General features: G+C 36.6%; 1 protein-coding gene across 7 annotated transcripts in view; it reads left to right on the top strand.

Moving 5' to 3' along the window:
• Positions 1-18,741, top strand: part of LOC117425893 (zinc finger protein 536-like) — a 149,599-nt gene that overhangs the window by 72,323 nt on the left and 58,535 nt on the right. The window lies entirely within an intron of this gene.

Raw genomic sequence — 18,741 nt, forward strand, 5'->3', positions numbered from 1 at the left:
GCCTAGTACTACAGTATTATCAGACAAGAGGTATATTTACCGGGAAGGGTAGAGCTGCTGATGACTATAGAACTTTTAAAGGTAACTTCTTCGTTCCTCAGGGTAGTAATATGCAGCTAAGCACCATGCTTATTAATTGGGTCATGACTATGTGATAACCAGATGGTTTAAGCTAAACAATACACTAATTGAATATTCACATATAAAGCAGGTTTTAAAAAAATTAATATATGGGATATATTTAAAATATATTTTAGTCTGTAATCCACATATTTATTTTGTATGTTGAAAATATATGGTGCACCATATATTTTCATTAGTCTGTAATCCATATAAAATAAATATATGGATTACAGACTAAAATATATTTTAAATGTATCCCATATATTTTAAATATATAAAAGGGGGCCAATTTCTATATATGAAAAATGTAAGGATCATACTTTTCTACCATATATTAAAAATATGTTTTTTTCCATAAGAGAAACTATGCTTTCCAGTTGTCAAAGTAAAAAAAAAGATTAAGCAACTTCATCTATAATAAGAACATTTTTATTTATGCATATTTAACAACGTAGTTATTTATTTATTTTTTTTCTTAGCTGATACCCTTATCCAGGGCGACTTACAATTGTTACAAGATATCACATTATTTTTACATACAATTACCCATTTATACATTTGTGTTTTTACTGGTGCAATCTAGGTAAAGTACCTTGCTCAAGGGTACAGCAGCAATGTACCCTTGAGCCCACGACCCTCCGGTCAAGAGTCCAGAGCCCTAACCACTACTCCACACTGCTGCCCTGTGTTTGTCATGTGTTCCATGTAGTGTATGGATTTTGAACAAGGGATCGAACTGAAGGGATTCATGCTTCAAGCGATTGAAATAAGATAATGTTACAAGCATGTTTAAAAAAAAAAAAAAAAAAAAAAAGTGAAATGTTTTGTACAATACATTATTTTGTCCTTCCAGTATTTTGCCTAATATCGCATGGAACATGAAACGCTTCTACTAACTTCAAAGTATGATGAAAAAAGAAGAGGTTTTATTACGATTACAACAAAACAGGACTAGTTTAACTGACAAAATACAGTGGAAAACACAAAACCACATTAAAAAGATGCCTCGCACAATTACCTAACACACAAGTATTAAAGCTCTGCTATTGAGGAAACACAAACGCTACATTTTGAAGGCCCCAGTACAGGTTCTTTATTCTTTATACTTTATACAGTATTGAATTTATATATATATATATATATATATATATATATATATATATATATATATTGGACTAACCGGCTGAAAATCTGTATTTTAAAGTGCCTCATTAGTTTCTTAGGTAGATTTTTTTTTTCAGTGCTCATAAAATAGATTGATAGTGCTACAGAGACAGAATCCCTCTATATGTATCCACAGTTCAGGTAGCAAAGAATGATGGGCAACACGCCAGATATCCCCACACTGTTCTACTAATGTGCCTTAAAGTTGACCTTAAGGGCTCACCCTCTGCTGGGGAAAAAGGCAAGCCTAGTCTCTTAGCTTAATTCATTCTCAGAGTAAAGACTACAAATCACACAGAATTAAGGGGCGTTATGGAGATTGGTGCTTATGAGGCTAAATAAATTCACCCTATTCTGCATTCAATTCATTTTTTAGGGGAATAGTTTATGTATCCCTGGCATGGACTTAAGATAAGAGGTGAATCCATTATATTTTACTAAATATAATCAGCTTTTTTTTTATGTAAAGATATTCAAAAGATGTGCACAACATTCCTCATGTTATCTAATCCCTTGTCTTGACGAACAGCATCGAACATGTCTTTAAAAAATAATTTAGCAATCAGAAAGGATTAGCCACCAGGTAGCACTATACGCTAAGGAAATTCCTATTAGACTCAAGGGCAAAAAATATACTTTAAATGTTGTTTTTTTTGCCATAATATCCCATTTGTGTAATAGAGGTTAAAAAAGGTCACTTAGAATAGATGGCCGTTTATTTTTCTTTTCTTATTCCAAAGAGAAAGCTGATTTATTTTGCATGTCTGTTGTATAATAACCTGCTGCTACTGTGACTGAATTAAACTTCACTTACCATAATGATCAATAATATCTTGGCTGTGAAAAACAAAGGTCAAGGTTACACACTATTATTTCTAAAGCTTTGTTTTTTTTGGGGGGGGCTTCTTAAAGGTGAAGCTGCTATTGTTTCAAATTGTCATTTAAGGATGATAACGTGCTATTATTAATAAACCTTTAACATATTTGTTTTTTCAATAGGCATTTCAAATACTCTTCTCATTTGCTATGTTTTTATTTTGTTTCTTTTTTCAAAATTGGTTTGGCAGGGAAGACACTAATGTTATTTTTTCGATTCTCTGCAATGAATTCAGCTTGATAAACAAGGGTTCCCAACTTGATAGTATTTCTTAATTCATTATGAAGCGTTTTAAGCAGAATGCTTCTCAGAACAGATCAGAGAACGACAGCTTACAATGAATGGCAGAAGAAAAGCAATTGTAACCTGGTGTAATACTTTGTAAAGGGGGATTGAGAACTGAGAGGCTATTTAAAACGTCTTGCTCAGTCTGAACAGAGGAGCGAGGTCAACTTTGCAATCAAACAGTTATGGCAAAGATGTGTGACAGTCACTGGCAGGGGGAAGCTTGGTATGCAGCTGTTTGTAATGTGAGTAAAAGGATGTTTGAATCAGTGCACATGTGAAAATGACATCAGTGAACCAGAAAATGTGTTTGTGCTGCATCTCTCCTGACTTGCTGAGAACCCAATTTAAGATCAACTGCTGTAACCAGGGCCTCTGACTCACTGGGAGCCTGTCTCCAAATAGCACTAAAACAGAGCGCTATGATTCCCCCATTGGATTTCTCCTGCACTGTTGTTGAACACATCTTCCGATTGGCCTTAATAATTTCAGATGTGAAGTGCTTTAAATGTCAAGGGTAATATCTTGATTGTACCTGCTAGGACACTGAAAAAAAAAAAAAAACAAACAATTTCCATTTCCTTGACCCTTTTTAAAAATATTTTATACATTTATAGATTGTTTTAAAACTCTGCCCAAGCATTTTTATACACAGAGGAAAGTTGATAGTTCTGTAACTAGACCCTGTTAAAGATATTGTGATTTCAATCTAATCCCAAAAGCCAACATTTTCATATGCCAGACATAAAGCTAGATTCTCAGTCCTATTTACTCCAAATCGTCATGTGCATTTAAATTACATTTTTATTTTTCAGGGACATTTATTTTAGGTTCTTTGTGTAGTGAAAAGTTGCTTCTTACTCATTTGTTTATTGTAATTGGTGTTTTGTTTTTTTTATAGTACTTTCAGGCAAAAAAAATGCACTAATGACGATCTGGAGTAAGTAGATTTGAAAATGTTAGCTTTTGGGATCACAGTATGATCACAATATGCTCACCAAAAGTCATGATATTATACAATATTTACTGCAAGAAAAAGCCACCTATAAGAAAAAGTAACCTGGTATTCTTTAGAGCCAGTATTGCAAGTAAAAAAATAACCTTCATTTTAATAATTTTGACAATAATATAGTTGATTGGCCTGTAGGACTGGGAGCCACATGTGTTAAGTCATTTGAATCAAAGGTAAGCACATGCCTCTTAAATTGTTTGTAACTAATGCAATAATTTCATAAACCTTACCTGTTGAGCACTTCCATTCGTTATATATGCGTCTCAATTTGTTTGAAAAATATCTGGTACTACACAAAGTCAAAGACATCTGTTTGCAAACTATGCTGTCAGATAGTGTTGCACTTCCTTGGAAATTGTCCCCACCCCTTGGCCATTAACCAACCAGTTGCTTCCCTGATTGACTGGAATGCTTTCAACTATAAGACACTGCTGAGGTGAAATGACCCAGGAAGTGCAAGTGTAACAGACTTCCTGAGAGTACTAAGGCATGGAAACTGATTGCTTTCTTTAACCTAATGTAGTATCAGATATCATGTTTTAGAATGAGAATACAATTTTTGCTAGTATATGTGTTTCTTTCATAACTGCCCATTTTAGACATATATGTAGAAGTGGAAAACAAGGTGATTCGTTTGCTAGCTACAATTTATTTCAGCAGCAACAGATTTCTTTGCACATACTTTTTGCGACTCATATATTCTTAAATGCTATTTAAATAAATTAAGCTTAAATGACTTGACACTGTTTGACCAACTTAATTGGGGGATGATTGAGGTTGTTCCCATGTGAAAGAGCAATTGAATACATTGACCTTTGGTTCATTAAATATGGAAGACCAGCCATATGATACCATGACATAAGAATTTCTTAACACAAGGGACTGTGTTGATCCTGGCATGAAACAATGAATTGTAACCATTGTATATGTTTTAGTAAAATTTCAATGATTCATACATTTACTGTATCTAACATCAGCTGTTTGAAGTTTTTTTTTTTTTTTACCTTTATTTGTAATCATCTAAGCTGCAGTAGGCAGGGGCACATTCATTACTCAGCTGTGCTCTTCCATTCCATACTTGTGTCAACCCCATTGACAGACTACATAAAACAGCTTTTGTGCAAGCATCAGAGCTTTGACATGAGGCAGATAATGACATGAAGTTTGCTTCATTTTTAGCGATAGTCATCTCCTAATCAAAGAGCAAAAAATGGGGAAAAAATGTTAAGTCCAAGGATTAAGATCTCCATTTTTTTGCTTGTGCATTCCAATTGTTCTTAAAATATTTGGCAATGTCAATTAGTAACTGAGCAGAGCTAGCTGATGAACACAATTTTCCACTAGACTGAGCACCCTATTGTTGTCGAGCTAACAGCAGATTTCTGAGGTCATTATCATTCCCTGTTAGCTCTGCCCAGCTGCTCCACTCCGCTCAAGCCAAACTTTACACCGAGGCTCAGGGTAGCAGGCAGCAACAGGGGGCTGAGAAGGGAGGAGTGAGAAGCTGGCTTAATACAGAGAGAGAGAGAGAGAGAGAGAGAGAGAGAGAGAGAGAGAGAGAGAGAGAGAGAGAGAGAGAGAGAGAGAGAAATCATTACTGTTGGGCAACAGGAAACGGAAAGCAAAAACTTTCTAAGATATTGGAGCAGGAAAGGCTGCTTTCTAGGCTGACTTCCTGCTTGCCCAGCCAACCATTTCCCCTGAAGAACCTTTTGCCTGCAAGCTGGGAGGATACTGGCTAGCTCAGTAGACGACAGCAATTTGCATTTATGTAATTTCCACCACAAAAAATGTTCAAAGGTTTTGTGGTGGTGGTGGTGGGATGTATGGGGCAGAATGTCAAGTGATTTACAGTATGAGATTAGCCTCTGTCCAGCTCTACTTTCTATGTCAACTACAATCTACTGTAACAGCTGCTTCAGAAAGCCACTATAGACATTAGAAGGAAACCATCCTCCCCTTAAAGGTGTGATTGGTTACCTTTGATTCTCATGCAATGTTTAATCACCACTCTTGAAGTTATGCATGTTCAATATGAGAAAAAAGCTCAAGTAATTACTGACAGTTCCTTTTCAATGAACGTTAGAACGCAGTTGATCTTACGAGGAAATGGTCCCTGAACTTTTCAGCTTCTAGATTTTAGACCCCAGACATATTTCTTTTATTTTTTGTCCTTTCTATTTTGTCCATCAAATCCAGCTTTTCCAAGGCATCTGTCTTTACAAATTCTTTTTAGCACCATGTACATCTTAATGGTAACATGTAATCTCTCTCTCTCTCTCTCTCTCTCTCTCTCTCTCTCTCTCTCTCTCTCAGGGTTTTAATCATCAGTGCATTGCTTCTTCCTTTTACACACAAGATATCCAGTGTCGCATTAAGAGTAATTACAACACTTAGGCACCTAGTGGCACTGTGCGATATACAGTAAAAGATAAACAGCTGACAGGGAGGTGATTATAGACTCACGTTGTGTGTCACTTAAAGTTTATGTACAATAATGATACTCCAGACTGTTAGTTTAGCCCAGATTCAGTATTCACTGTCAGCACGCAAACTCCAGTTGGTCTCATCTAGAAACAAAATGCAGCACACCTCCCCAAATATAACATACTGTACATGCTGCTCTGTGTTTGCAGGAGATTTGCACAGTCTGCTCTGTGTATTAGAGCTGTGTAAATCCAGGCATCTGAGAACATGTTTAACTGCAAAGCTACAGTGGGTGCAAGACTATCCTAATGACCTGGCAGGAGTTCAGCTCTCTTGCATAATGCACTAACCCACCAGTTCTTATACTGGTGTTGACCTCCCTCTAATGTTGTGTTTATTGATCTAGGTGTTCATAAAAAAAATGCAGATTTGTTGTTGAATCTTGTTATACAGCACCTACAGTGCTTTAAAATTGATAATAATAGAGAGTAGTTTTACAGCCCAGTCTAAATATCATGACCGACTTACATTTTAATACATTCTTGTTAAAGCAATCTCTCCCCCTGCTGGTATTTATTGTGGTATCTAGTTTTAGGATTAGTCAAATCTGTTTTCCTCTTTGAGTAAACAAGCTACTTTTCTTACTGTAATCATCCTCCTTCTAAACAGCTCAGCAGCAAGACCACTCTCTTTCACAGTCATTTTTAAAATGTGAACACTAAAGATCACAATCCACTAAGAGAGAGGTTTCTTCACAAAGCTTTGCAAGCACGCCTTTAAACTGTCAGGACCACCTTTTCACGGCGCGAGCAGTTCAATCTCAAAGCCCAACCCATTGTTAGCTTCTCTTTTAGCCCTGTGTCTGTCTAGATAATATGATACCCCCAATGCTTCCTCAGATGAAACCCTACTGCTTTCTACCTTAAATTATTTGAATATAAAATTCAATGCTTTCCGATATTAGAAAAAATGCCACTGTTAACCAACATAGATTTTCTCCTTGTAAAAGCTCCTTGATGTATATCATCATTGAGGATGTTTTATAAGGAAAAAATATCACATTTTGCTTTGAAATATATAAGCACAGTATATATTAGCTTAAAGTACAGGGTGAATAGAAAGTAAGTTTACCACATCAACCCACCATGTTATTGATGTGGTAAAATCGCCCTGTAAAACTCTCTTACTTGTGGACTTGCCAGCTGTACATTATAATATGCTCCCAGAAGCTGTTTTCCCTTCACCTTTATATATTCAAAAGCTATATGTGTAATCCCACATGCCTACCTGTATAAAGTTAGCATTACTTGTGAGCAGCATCAAAGCACTGCTGGCTGCATGCAGCTGCCAACCATCTTGTCCCCTGTTATTAGACATCCAGCTGTCAGAAAAACAGAAGGAAAAAGAGGGAGGAAATCTCTCAAGAGCCATATGGTACAAAGTTCTGCTTTACAGCAATGCTACCATTTGTTCAGCGCTGCCCAGTAACACAACTGATGTTCTTGTGTATTGCATTATTATCTGTAGAACGTCACATACTGTACACTGGACTTCATGTTTAATGTGGCTTGCTACAGAGCAAAGAAACAAGATCAAGGGTCAAATTTAGCATAAACAGGTTCAGATTGTTGTACACCACCCCCCTTTTATCATAAATAGCCAATCGTTGGTGTATTTTTCTATTAACTTAATGCATAAGTCACATGGGTAATGCTTTGTTTTTGTTGACTGAAAAAAATATATACGGTGAGTATTATCACTAAATCTGACTGTACGTCAGGGGAAAGTGTTTGAGAAGTCCCACCCAAGTCAAAGGGGATTATTTGCACAAGGAACAGACCATTAATACAAATCAGTACTTAACCAAACAAACATGATTCTATTACAAGGGTAGCAAAGATTAATATAGCAATAGCATCCGTAGCGATTCAGTTATGATAATGGCACCACTGGGGCTCATGCCCCAAGCAAAATGAGGTATTATCTGCATCGATATTTCAGCCTTTTTGTCAATGTCTTAAATGAAGGATTGCCTTAGCGATTTAAGTTTCTTTGATGACCAGTTCTTAACTCACTGATGCAATGGGTCTGGTGAGGACAAGTGCTTAGGTACTGATGGATATAATTGGAGCCCATGTTTAATGTCAGTGGAAAAGTGCTCATGTACACATTTCCAATATCTTTAACATTTGGGTTTATGAATAAAGTGGGTTGCTCCAATTTTGTCTTATTTACAGTAAAAATGACATTTTCTTCTACTGTAGTCTGACTAGTCATGTGTCCCTTTGTGTAGGTGTCACATGTACTGTATATAGAGAGCATGTGTTTTATCAGACATGGCTGTCTTTGTACAGTACATGTAAAATCTTTTGTTTTGATTCCCTTTATTTCTAAAGCATAGCAATGAATCGATTAAAAACATATCATTTTTTTTCAGTTCTTCAATCCGTGCTTGGTTTCCTAGCAAACTGATTAAATGTAAGGGTTTAAACAAAAGACAGCAATGTTGTTATCAATTTTCTGTTAATCTGCCCAAACCTATGCAGGTAGCCTGTTACCTTAATGTAAATCATATTTGTTGGGCTGTAGCCTTTGTAGACATAGTGACCTATAGTTTATTTATTTTGCTCTAAGCCTATTACAAAATCAATAAACAATTTTTTGTTACTGTTTGTTTTCTCCTCTGTATATCCCCCTGAGTCCTGCACCATGACTCTCCAGCAACACCCCTACTGTTTCTGGAGAGTGGAACGACCCTATTCCTCCACATGCCAACATACAGGGGCTGTAACAACAACCAGGCTAAAAAAAGGAACCCCCTTCCAGCTTAGTCAAGGAAGCCACTTCTTTAGTTCACTTGGTATAGGCCGTGTCTTGGAGCCAGAAGTGTGTGAGTTCAGATCTCGAAATACAATTCTTACTAGGCTGCAGTACCCCTTACATTATGCTACTGTGGTTATTTGTTTAATAACTTTGCCTTACTGAAATTTCTTACAACGGTCACCACACACTTTGCGCTGCTGCGGGTAAAGCTTGAAACTGGCTTTTCATGCTGCCATTGAGTTGTCTTGTGAAGCACCTGCCTCCTCCCTTGAGTCGTGTTTGCAATACTGCCTGTCTTGCTTTACTACTCCTCCAGAGTCTAACAGAGAACACTTGTATGTTATTTCCCTAAATCCTGGGGGACAGCCATTGACCTCCGCTTCGAGGACAATGACCCCTTTGACTGCGGGGATGAAGACATGAAACCTTTGTGGATTAATTAGATTTAGAATACAATTCATTTGGCTGTTTTGGAATGCAAAACTTGGGTGAGTCGCAGTTCAGGTTACAATAGTCCTTTCAATACTCACAAATCATAATTCAATATGTAAATACATGCACATACATGTGTATTGGTTTGCATTTTTGGAATACATTATCTTTTACACGTTCCCAGTATTTAAATTCCAATGTTACACCGGGTTATGTCAACAACCCCACAAGATGCATAACATGACACAACCCAATGAGATGGTGTTGTAAGGGGAATTACATTGTTATTGATGTCTTGGTAGCATAGCAGTTGCTACAGACTTGCGTGTGTCATGCAAAACAGATTGGCTTACTTCTGTTGTTTTTAGTCGGGGAATATATGTTGTTAACTTTCTAATTCTTTGCAAAATTAGCAGTCACCACAGGTTTATAAATACAATTTTCTTTATGAAAAAGCTGCGTACTCGTCCTTTTGTTGAAAAATGCCTGTTCGTGTGAGCAACATGCTTCCATCTGGAGTACATTCATTCACAACAGAATGTCCTGGAATTGAGCAATCCCCACCTCTTGTGATGCTCTTCCTTGCGCTACACTTTATTAAAGCGGTATGCAACACAGCATAGGAATGAATTGTTCCGGTTTATATTAAACCGTAGAGCTGGATTCTCAGAGTGTTCGTAACTCACCTTCCCAACTGAAATATGACACAAACATACTTTCATATTTAATTCACAAGCAATTCTCAAACTAAAGTCATAGCCAGCCGTATGCAAATGAAGGTGTACAAACATATTGTAACAATTGTATGGATCTGCAACTGCTATGTTTCATAATTACCTCGCCAGTACATTCTAGTCATCGTTATCAAACTTATATATGTTTATACACTGCCTTCTTGTATCCTAATTAATGTTGTGTAATCTTTAAAACTGCTTTGCGTCAGTTCTTGGCACGGCATTGTCCTGTATTTCCTGATGAAGTTTTGCCGATCACACAAAGCTAATTATATGCTAATGTGCTCGTCTGGGATAACAACCTCTCAATGAGCCATCGGTCAAAAGAAGAGTGCGAATTAGACAAAGAGCGTTTCCAAGGCAGCTTTGAGACCAGCACACAGGTTCTTACTTTACAGCACACTGAACTGTGAAACAAGGGGCCCGCATTTGCAAGGCTTGAATCATGTTTAGTGTAAGGGTCTTCTGGGGTAAACTCTTACTTGTCCAGCTAGCTCAAATAACAGTCACCCAGACACAAAGTGCTTTCTCGGGTGAATTGGTTTATTTGTAAGAGCCAAATGTGCTCTTCCTAAGGCTTCAGGTATATTCTCACTGGTGTATTTCCATTACCTGCCAAAAATGTGGAGCTCCCAGAAACCTATGGGGTAACAACAGCGAACAATGGAGCTTTCGCACGTTGCATGCATTTCAATAGTATTATTTTGAACTGATCCAGTATGTACAGTGCTTGTACAAGGTACTCACGCTGTACTTAACATTTTCTAATCCACAGTTGCATCATCACTTGGTTGCTTTTGCAAACACGTTGTATTCATGGACTAATTCTCTTCTAAATTGGTTTAAGGAGTCCTGTGATAAGGAAAGGGGATTAAATTGAGGATAAGTAGCCATACATGCAAATAGTTATCAAACACAAAAGGGATAAAGTAATTTCAGGTACTGCAAGTTCATAGAACAATTTAGTTCATAGCAGTACAGTGCATTTTGTACTAACAGATAAGCACCACTTCTGTTACTATATATACACTGTACTTATTGGAAAGAAATACATAACTTTCCCCAGGAAACCTTTCAATAATATTTAGTAGGAGGGTTTCATTTTCTGAACGTACATTTTCTGAGCAAGGTGCATGGTGCCATGCCCTATACAGTAGTTTAATTTCCTTAACATGGTTTAGAAGCTGAAGGAATTCCCTTCCCGATAATGCAATTCATCTTCCTTAAGGCCTTGCCAAACACAGAGAAGAAGCAGTCACTTCTTCACAACTTGCAAACTATCACTGCAAGAATGCAGGCTGACGTTTCCCAGTGTAATTGCTTACATTGCTTTTGACATTGTGAACGAAACAAATTTGTTAGTAAAGATACACATGGTACTATAACTTACAGGTATAGCATCTCTTTCTAAATAAGTTTAAATAATTAGCTAAATGTTATTCCTTGTGTAAACAATGTATTATCTGAGCAAAACGGAACACCAGTATTTAGACTTTAAAATCGTTTTTTAACACAATAAAACTGAGTTCATTTTCATAAAATCCGCTTACTAAAACCAGGCCCCTAGGCAGGTAACCCAGCGTTTACCCTTTTTAACATGAAACAAAGCTAGCTGCTGTATTAAATCCCACATACATTTACTGTACTTTCTATCTCTTCATCTCATCCACTTTAGATGGCAGAGGTTTTGTTACACTGCTTATTCCATTTCCTTAAACTGAATTCTGTTTTATGTTCATGCAACACACAGACAAAGCGAGCTATAAACAACAGACAGTCACAGTGTTTGAGGCAGATTTGATCAATCAGTCATTGTTTTATACATATCCTTCCCATGAGAAATCCATTTAAATATCAGTGGACTTAAATATACCAGTAATTAGGGGCTGGGTGGAACAGCATGATTGTCCCTGTATAAGGACTTTGACTTTTCCCATTTGGGACCTGGGTTTAACTCCCACATCAAGAGCCTGAAAGCTGCTGGGGTGTGTGTCACTCAAGATGCATCCTGGTGGTCCAATCAAGCTCTTTGTGGATGGTAAGCCACCTCATGACACCACCTGGGATGCCGGTCATTGACATCTCCTTCAGCAGTGCCATATCTGCTACTGCTAGACCCAGGCACAGTGAAGAGAGTATGGCAGTGTTAGGCAAAACCAGGCAGGGGGGTTGTAAGATGGAATCAGGGGTTTTAAGGACAGGGCAGTGACAAATAAATCCTAATCTGTTGCTGTCATTTTTCCAGTGAACAACACAGAATATTTCCTTGTATGTTGTAAATCTTATAAACACGATGTTTCTAAGCGGGAATGCTGCACTGATTCTTCTTAAAACAAGTTCCGGTGTCCATGGTGCTTAATCAAAACACATAACAATGATATTCAAACAAATCTAATCATTTTCTGTATCACAAAACAGCACTATGAATACCTTAATTTCTATGAAGCTGATATTTTTAGCCTGTGTGAGCCATGGCATAGTCATTCCGGAAAGGGTGGTGTTTATATATAGTTTCAAACTACAAACCCAGAGTCTTATCTGATCCCTGCTCTAATTTCACATTGTCTGTCTAAGGCAGCTTATTTTTTAGCTATTTTCAGAACCTTCTACATCCTTACTTCTAAGGGGTCCGTTCAACTGATCTAAACAATGACAGATCTAAATATTACCAATGCAGACATTTGGCTTCCTTTTTTAGACATACAAACACCTAAGAGGCTATTACACAGCTATAGATATTGGTTGGCACAAACCCCCTTCTTTTAATGATTAAATGCCAGCTCTATTTACATTCGCCCCTGTTGAGATCAATTCAGTAAATGATTGAAAGTCATTTTGGAATGAGGTCTAAAACACCCAACCAAGAGCATCTATTACACATTTAGCGTCAAGATGTAGGCCCAGCAAACATTTTTCTTTTTTTTCTATCTTTCATCTTCCTGCTGTATTTGTTTGTTTTACTTAGATATCTTTAACGGGCTGTTAATTGAAGGGTGTACTCTTTGAATTAGGCACATGAAGACGGAAAGCAACAGTGAGAGTTTGCTTTTATTTTTCAAAGGGTTTAAAAGAGCAGTTCAAGGCATTATTTTTGAGGTCCGTATTGAAATCGTGCTTGGTCATGAAAGCTTAATGTTAGCTTTTCTAGTATCCAGATACTGTATTTATATGGTTTTAACATTCAGGGAATACTTATTGCTTTCGACAGTCAGATTGGTAATGAATAGAAATAAATTAACTTTTAATCCTGTAATTATTGGGTAATATTTAAAGTGCCTAGAGTATTATTACCAGGCTAATGTATATGTATTCTTCCCTTTACCCAAGGGTCCAATATTTAAATATATAAAAACTGGTGCATAAATATTGTGATGCGACACTTTCAGTGACTCATTTTGACTGTTTATTTTTAATATGGACCCTTTAGTATTGGGTGATATTTATTGGGATTTCAGCAAAAAAAATATCCTTGTCTATGTTATTCAGTATAGGTTCATGAGATGTACAGAAGTGGATGTGTAATTGGTAGGAAACAACAATAGAAAAACAGATATTGGGTCATGATGTGACATCTTCTTTGCCCTTCAATGCATCTTCAAAGATTTCTGTAACTGTTCTCTGATTTGTTAAATATCCCCAAACAGAAGCGCTGTAACAGAGATTGATGCTTCCAGCCTAATCTTGTTAAATGCATTGTTTTAAAAATACCAGCGACCATGTACAGAATCCCAGCGCAGTTAATAAACCAGGTCTGCAGCTCCCACCTTCCACACAAGCTGTTTGTTTTCAAAGAACTATTGGCTCAAATCCTAAGTATCACGTATCTGTCCATATTTCAAGCTGAAATTAAGTATGTAAAAACCTTTCCTTTAAAGGTCAGACATTAGTGCTGGTAAAAATTGATCTGTGGATTTATGAATTTAGCTTCTGTTAGACCTCCTTTGTAATAGCAGATTCAGTCAGAAGCTTAACATTGCATTGTTTTCCTTTGACAACGTATCCACAAGACCACTGCAGCTGTTCCTGTACTCACAATGGCAGATTAATTAACACAATCATATGCTGTTGGCTTCTGCTCAATATGCAGGTCTGCAGTGGGATAGATAGGTAAATCCTATACATGCATTTGAGACAGTGGATATACTATGATGGTTTCATAACTATATATATATATATATATATATATATATATATATATATATATATATATATATATATATATATATATGGTTTCTGACTGGTCAGCTCCAACCGAGGTCTAATTGACTGAAGTATTTTGAAGTACATATTTCAGAGGACACGTCTAAATATTTTCCTCCACCAGCTTGTTTTAGAACAGATGATGTTACACGCTTTTTGCCTAATTGAGATTCCAAAGACCAATCCAGTTTCTTACTTAGTTTTCTGACATTTTAAATGGTCTGGTATTCTGGTGTTCTTGCAGGCACACCATTGCATAAATGGCAATTTGAAAAATGATGTGTTAAAGAAAAAAATAAAACATATACAGTTATCCATCAAGTTCTATTAGGCTGATGACAATACGTGCTCAAAGGATAGCGTGTTTTTGTAACAGTAAACTTATTACAGTCGCCGCTGCTTTATCAGGACAACTCAGGAGAAGTAAAAATATCCTGAATAAGCGGCTGTCCCAATTAAATGAGAGGCATTTGAGACGACCTTTTTTGTTTCTAAATGAAAAGAAAAAGAATTAAATCGCATTACATTATGATTAAATGTTAAATACATCATTTAAAATATGAGTCAATTTTTTTTTATTCCTAAACAAAATGAATCGCTGTTTTTTATTTTTACGTGAAATGAAAAATAATGAAATCACATCTTATCACAAGGTGAAGCACCTGCGTTGCTGACACGCCAACTTTCTTTGCAACAGCAACCTGAAAAACCACAGGAGACTCCTCCTTCTTCAAGAGTTCAACGTGGTTTACGCAATTTCCGCAAGTCACAGCGTAATCACGTACTCACAGCACTGTGCTACATGAACCTGTCTTGCTCTGAACAGCTCTGTTCACCATTTGAAAATACTGTATCCCAATTAAACAAAATGATGTCCCACTTAAAAGACATAAATAGCACTGGGAAGAATCGTCTCCTATAGTTGTATCCCATTTAAGCAGCAATACCGATTATCAGTATCTCGATTTAAGCATCACCGACTGTACTAATAATTTCAGACAGCTGACCGTTTGTTTTAAAATAAAATCACAGTTTTACATTATTTATGTTCATTTTCATGAATATCAGCCCTGGAGCCCTCAGATTCATCTGGCAGAGTCCTGTGCATTATGGACAAATAGTTATGTCCAAATCTCCAGGTCCATAAAGCACTCTAATCGCCACCTAGTGATAGGTACAATGGGAGGGCTTCACATCCCCAATACCTTCCCTAAGTGGTGTGCAATGTACAGAACCTTATCAGAGTAGTTTGAACATTGCCCAGGTTGAGTCATGTTTCAGACCTAGGTACAGCTACAGCATTATTGATAAACTGGCTGCTCTGCCACACTATATTATTGTGACTCATGACTGATGCCTTTCTCACAGTCCTCTGCAATCCCTGCCTTCCCCTCAGTCACCCATTGATTCTGTGCTATAGGTTGGTTAGTATCTCTTCTGCCATTATTTGTCCCAGAAGAGAAATCCAACCACAAACTAATCGGGCACCCACTGTCATGCCTGCCATGTTGGAAGCGATATTTCTTTTTGCTATGTTTCTTTAGATATCGCCAAGCTAATTTATAGATACCAATAGTTTTGCTGCGCCTATTGTCCTGGTACTGAAAGTGGATTCTCAGCATTATTATCCTGCACTTTCTTTTTTCTTTTCTTGTTTGGGTCAGTATATCCCTTGATCTCAAGTATTTATAAACTTTTGCTTCACCAGTGTTCTAAACAAGGCACTTGACAACTTTGCAGGGTTGATGTGAACTGAAATGGTAACTAAGCTGACCCTTGCATCATTGGCGTTGTTGCCAGTTGTCTGACCTTTTCATTTCGCAGTGAGATCCCCCCCCCCCCCCCCCCCTTCTTAAAATTATAGGTGTAGCAAAATGCAGTTCTGATGCTTCTAAAAACTCAGTGAAAAAAAGTAAAAGGACTGAAAAGGACTGGGACCCGCAGTTTGATTTAATGACCTATTTCCTTGACTTGTTCCTCGTGTTTTTACAGCCAGTCAGGGCCTATGGCGTGCCCCAAATCCTTCTTTTTGAATAGCTATTAGCAGAAGGTAACAGCATCTTGGGACCACACAGTGTGGAGATCTGATGTAGAATCTCAACCGAGCCAGCAGGAATTAACAAGTTCAAATTCATCAACATGAGGAGGGAGATTGCTATGGTTTCTTTCCTCCCTGATAGTAAGCTTAGAAGTGTTAATTACTGCTTTCTTATGAAAATAAATATATATACAATACAGATACTTTACTCAGTCCTTAGTCTTACATAAAAAAAAACATAGTTTACCAACTTAATTTGCATTCAGTATTCAGTTATGGGTAATACTTTAGCTTGAGACTTTATAATAAATAATTAAATAATAAGATAGAAAAGATAATATAAACAGTGTCATACATATATTTTCAAAAAATGGTCTAGCATTATAAGCAAATGTATAACTATTTTATGAGAAGTAGCTTTCTTTTGTAATGAACAGCACCTTCATTGTTTATAGATGTTTAGAAATGGATCTGTAAACAATTATTGGCATTATTAGCAGTATTGTAGAATGTTATAGTAGGTTTTCATATTGTTGGTGGAAAGCAACAGTCGCACAGACATTAGACAGTTAGGCATACTCTTCAGAATACAGTACTTAGCACAACATTGTATTATCTGGAGAATAACTATGTTGAAAATATGTTGTTAATGGTTGTTTGTTAAAAATATAGAATAATACTGTAACCAAATGTATGCTTAATGTCCACACAAAAAGTGTCTGTGCAGTAAACTATACTATTATGTGCGGTGACCTTTTATTTGTTTTATCGTTTCAGTGTTCAGTTTGGTAATATAATGTATTTATAAATGTACATAATAGTGCTTGGTAGGAGAATTCATTGCCCTCATATTGCAGGTATACAGATTAAGATTCATTTGTGAAAATGCTGATCACTTAAAAGAACACATGCTTAAAGCCTGAAAAAAATTTCTTCAGCCACAATTATTTTGTTCACAGACAAATACAGACACATACTTTATGCTGAATGCCGCTTGGACAAAGCAGCTTAACGACAATTCTTGCCGTTTTATTATTTTTTAGGTTCTAAACATTTCAAGTGTGTTAGATCTTTATAAATGAAGCTCTGTTTTAAACTATAATATAGTTTTTATACCCACTTTCTTCTAACAGTATCACTTCAAAAGAAACTAGAAAAGAACCCTGTCTCTTCAGATGAAACATATACACAGTATCTGTGTGATTTTCAATAGCCAGCCATGTACATTTCATTGGTTTAGGTTCACATTAATTTGCACCAAATGTCAGATATCTGCAACGGATAAAGGATATGACAAATAGAAGACATAAGCTTTTGTGAAAATACCAGAATAGTTATAGTCCTATAAGAAGTCTATTAATAGTTGAGTCATCAGCCATGTTCTGAAATGGCAAATTGTTAGATCCCCAATGGTGATTATTATTCTCTATCAATGACCTTCACAACAGATTAACATTCTTAGAGCAGTGCTGTACATGATCGTCAATAAGGATATGTGCTGTATGGGGGGGTACAATTACCCACCCCCCCACACACACTCTCCCATTTGGGTGGTAAACTTGTATATGTGAAGTGGCTATACTATACCAAACAGTTGGCAAGAGAACAATGCTGCTTTTATTCATTTTAAGCAAAAACTTTATGTATTCTATGCAAATCACTTTATATGATCTTAAGGGTCATTGTACAGTATGATGACATACCTTGCATTGCATTATGAATATCATTGCTCCTGCCCTTAACTTAAAAAGCACTGTACATTGTTTCACATTGTACATTGTTTCACATTGTCCAGGTATTTGTTGATGTGGTCTGAAAAACAAGCATTTCATTTTTTTTAATTTTTTTTTTTGTGCAGATAAAAAAAAGCATGGTTTCGACCTTCAAAATAACCATCCTCCCAATTGAACTCACCTCTCCTTATAGAACAAGTCTAACCTTAAATACATGATAAAGTACGATAACTATCGACCGTTAATCATGGATATTTTTGTTAATTAATAACCCCGAACCCCGACGCCTAATTACTGCAGCTTGAGCCAAGAAAACTTAAAGCAACTCTTTGTTTCTAGTTTTGTGATCAGCGCAGCCTGCATCTCTCCCATCCGAATCGCCGCCTTTGTTTCGCACAACTGTGATGAAGCTGCAGAATAATAAAGTTAATAAAACCTCACTGCTCTCTTTAGCTTTTATTTGTATAAAGCATGAACAGACATACAAAGAAAACAAAGATGAAGTGGTGCCAAAAAACTTATTGCTCAATTCCTAAATAGAAAACTCAGATTGCTTATTCTGCAAAGGCTGGTAAGGTGCTTGCAGTTAATTTCAAAGTATATTAGTATTATTTTGTTCTTTTAAAAAAAAATACAAATCAAAGACTTAGCAACCTTTATTTGAACTCTTAATGAGTGTATAAAAAACACAGCGCACGACAGGAGCTACACAACCTAGGGATTGTGGTAAATGGATGTTTGAATCTCAAGTATTTTTCCTGAGGTTAATGTTTTATTTATGCTATACACTGTTTAAGCTTTTAATGAAACCTAAAGTCTAAGTAAATGGATGGTGTGCTTGCGAAGAAGACTTCCTCAAGGAGGTTCGGCATGATACTAGTGGAAAATAAATG

The sequence above is a fragment of the Acipenser ruthenus genome, chromosome 20, assembly GCF_902713425.1.
Source record: "Acipenser ruthenus chromosome 20, fAciRut3.2 maternal haplotype, whole genome shotgun sequence".
Taxonomy (NCBI): Eukaryota; Metazoa; Chordata; class Actinopteri; order Acipenseriformes; family Acipenseridae; genus Acipenser; species Acipenser ruthenus.